Source organism: Meleagris gallopavo, chromosome 1 (assembly GCF_000146605.3).
Source record: "Meleagris gallopavo isolate NT-WF06-2002-E0010 breed Aviagen turkey brand Nicholas breeding stock chromosome 1, Turkey_5.1, whole genome shotgun sequence".
NCBI classification, from domain to species: domain Eukaryota; kingdom Metazoa; phylum Chordata; class Aves; order Galliformes; family Phasianidae; genus Meleagris; species Meleagris gallopavo.
Window position 1 is genome coordinate 35,587,504 of NC_015011.2, and position 3,444 is coordinate 35,590,947.

The window sequence follows — 3,444 nt, forward strand, 5'->3', positions numbered from 1 at the left end:
CTCCTTTTTTGCTATTTAAGGGAATCTTCCCAGGGCTTTTTCTCGTATTAACCTTAAGATCTTTATCTTGCATGTGCTTTTCTTCTATATGAAGGGAAAAAGTGAAACCACATGAAGCCGGGCAACGCACCAGAAAACATTTATGAAATTTCTGGTGAAGTGTTTTGGCATAACTACATAACAATAACATACTATTTTCATTAACTTGAACAAACAAACCCAATAGATTATTAAAAAACAAATCGAAGAAGAAAGTACAGATGCGGTGTAACTTTACACTTTGACAATGCAGAGGACAGATTTACCAGCTTGTTTACTGCTTCTCTTGATGAAGGAGAACAGGCTAACCCAACAGCCATAGTCAGAAACTATAGCAAAGAAGGTGGGGGAAAATCCCAATCTATCTATGTGCTGGTGCCGGTAATTCAACAATGGCACTGCTAAGGATACAGCATTTGCTATGCTTTAACAAACATCCAATTAAACTTGATGGTGGTGTAGACAATGGATGCTCAACGGAGAACCTGACATCACTCCTGAAGTGGCAGGAATGCGTTGTTCATTTACGCTCCTGAAATAATGGTTTAATAATACATCTAGAAGTATTTTCCCTCTGAAAACAATTCACTGGTGAATAATGAGGGAATGGTTTCAGTGTTATACAAGAGCATGTGCTCTGTGCAGTTGTTAGAGGGAGAAAATCGCTTGAGCAAGGGCTCAGCCCAAATGTTCTACACCATTACTCTTGATAGTGCCACTCAAAGCAGTGCCATACAGTTTGTCTTGACCATGAGCAACAAGAAGCCATAAAGCCCCATTCACTTGGCAGGCAAGGGAAATTATTGTAAATCTGAGGATAATTTTTTTTTAAGGAAAAACTGAAGGCTGATTTATTTCACAAAGATCTCTGTGCTACACTGCCTGTGCTTGTTTGCATGCAGCTTGCTCATGTCTTGTGCTGGACCACACTAGGGACATAAGTACATCCTAAAGACACGTATAAGAACAGTCCCTTCCAGGAAGGAAGGAAGGACAACAGGAGGTGTGAGAAAGAAGACCCACACAGCTCTGGTCAAAGTCACAAAAGGAGGGGAACCAGGAAGAAGGGGAAGAACCAGGATCTCAAAACTATTCAGTCACAGGTTGATATGCTAAGTAAACAAAAATTAAAGAGTTCAGAGATGAATTCTGCGATGTTGTGTATATGGGAGGACAGAACAGCTCAGGGTCACAGCTTCTCTGCTGTTACATAAGTGGGAATGTACCTCCCAGTAAATCCATCGCAGAGCTTTTAAAGGCTTTTATTTATGCTTGGACAAAATACTAGGTCTCATGAGACAATTAAAAAAGACTGATGGTGCATTTATAAAAGTCCAGCAGCTATTTCAAATATGAAAGAACAAAGAGCAGGCTGGGAGTCAGGGATCTCACAGTAAGAAAGCATTTGCTGGGAAGGAAGCGCAAGTCGGCTGTGTATCCTTACATTAAAGCGGATTCATTGTGAAAGAGTGATGGGTTTTGTGCGTTTTTTTCCTTCTCATGTCAGCTTGTACATCTGTTAGACATTTGTGTACTAGTTTGTAACTAGTGAAGCTATTTAAGTTGGTAAGCCATGCAAATACCCCAAAGACAACAAGTATGTTAACGTGTACAGCTGTTATGAAACTAGCATTTTCTGTGCTAAGCCAAAAATTTATCATCATTGTGAAGTTTCCATTAATTCGAATGAATATAAATGTCGAAAATATTATTTGATTTCTCAGAAAATGAAGATCAGATCTGTAAAGTTTCTTTTTTCCCTCTTTTAAACAGAGGTGTTAAGCTTTCCATTGCGCTTTGTTCCAGCAGTGCTTCCTGAGCCGAGTCTCACATTTTGTGGAATACCCTGATTTGATCTAACTGCAAGGAACGGTTTCCCACTTTTATACATGGAGGTATTTTGGAAGAGGGTTTTGTTCTTGTTTTAAATGCAACCCTGCTGTTCCAGCTCACACTTTGTTTTCCCTAAGAGAAAAGAAAACCAACTGGAAAATGGGTAAGAACTGCATTGTTCCAATCCTACTTTCTGCCGTTTCAGTTAATTACTGTATTGCAGAAGTTGGTGACACTTTTCAAGAAACTGAAGTGAGCTGACCATTGTGAAGGAAGAGAAGCTGACAGCAGAAGGGAGAGGCAAAGGGATAACGCCTGAGAGGTAGAAAAAAGCCATGAGCAAATTGTGTTACCACTGCCCATCCCAGTGAGTCTTCTGCCCATCTTCTGCCCTCTCTTGTCTACCTCATTTTGCTCATTTAACTTAAAAAAAGACTTGTAGTACTGTAAAAGAGTAAAATGTATCCCTTATAACAGACGACGTGACGTAGACTTATGAGGACAGCCTTTGGGCCCTGAATTCCAGCTATGCAGGCAGGACCTCCATGCGGGATCAAGGTGGATGCAGTACCCACTCAACCTGCAGGACATGGACTGCAGCCATCAACACCCTTATGGTCCTACCTTGGCTTTATGAATTCCTTTCCACCTCATCCTCTAGCTTGGCAGTGCTGAGCATCATGATGCTAAGCCCATTGGAGTACTTGTCTTAAATCACATGGAAATACAAATCCTCTTCTCACAGGTGTAATTCAGAGGCAAACACACGAAGACCTGCCTGGTGCTTACAAGCTTCATTATGACTTGTGCTGGCCATGATGGTCTCCCACTCCAAAGAAAGAGCTTGTCTGCTGCCTATAGAGCTGCACAAAGCTCATCCCATCCTGCTGAGGATTTTCAGATCTTGGATTTTGTTTTGTCACCAAATATCACATCCAAAAGAAATCTGCCCAGCTCTCCTCAGTGCCTGTGCCTGTCCAGGCTGCTCTCCTCACTGATGGGAAAAGATGCTTCTGTTGAGGTATCTGTCTCACTGGATGTAGAGATGGATGCAGATCAAGCTGTTGTCAAGGTTCCCAGAGCCCTAATTTTCCTCTAGCTTCTGCTCCTGGCAGCTGGGAGGGAACAGGGAGCAGCGACCCCAGAACACTGAGTTATTTGCCTCTCTTGAACAAATTGGAAGGAAGCTAGACATTTTGTGATGGAAATTTTTCAGCTTCCCATACATTCCTCAGCAAAGTCATGCCATCCATGTGGAAAGTTTTGATCGTGACTTGTCAATGAAGAAGCATGCCGTTGAGTAATTGCTGCCCTGGCTCTATTTGCAGTTGTTGTCCTGCTTTTTGGACATTAATGAGAATGCAGCCTTATGAGTCAGAAGCAGCTGGTGGGAGAGGACTTAACTGAGCTTACCTTTATTTCTTTACTTGCAACTCAGATAAGATACCATAACCTCTTTCTCTTAACTTCTGTCTGCTTAGACCATCCCCCATCTCCAGCTGTGGACTAGCAGATAGCTAGAAATGGGCTGATGCTCATCTTAACCAAAACAGAGATGTCAGGAGAACAAAA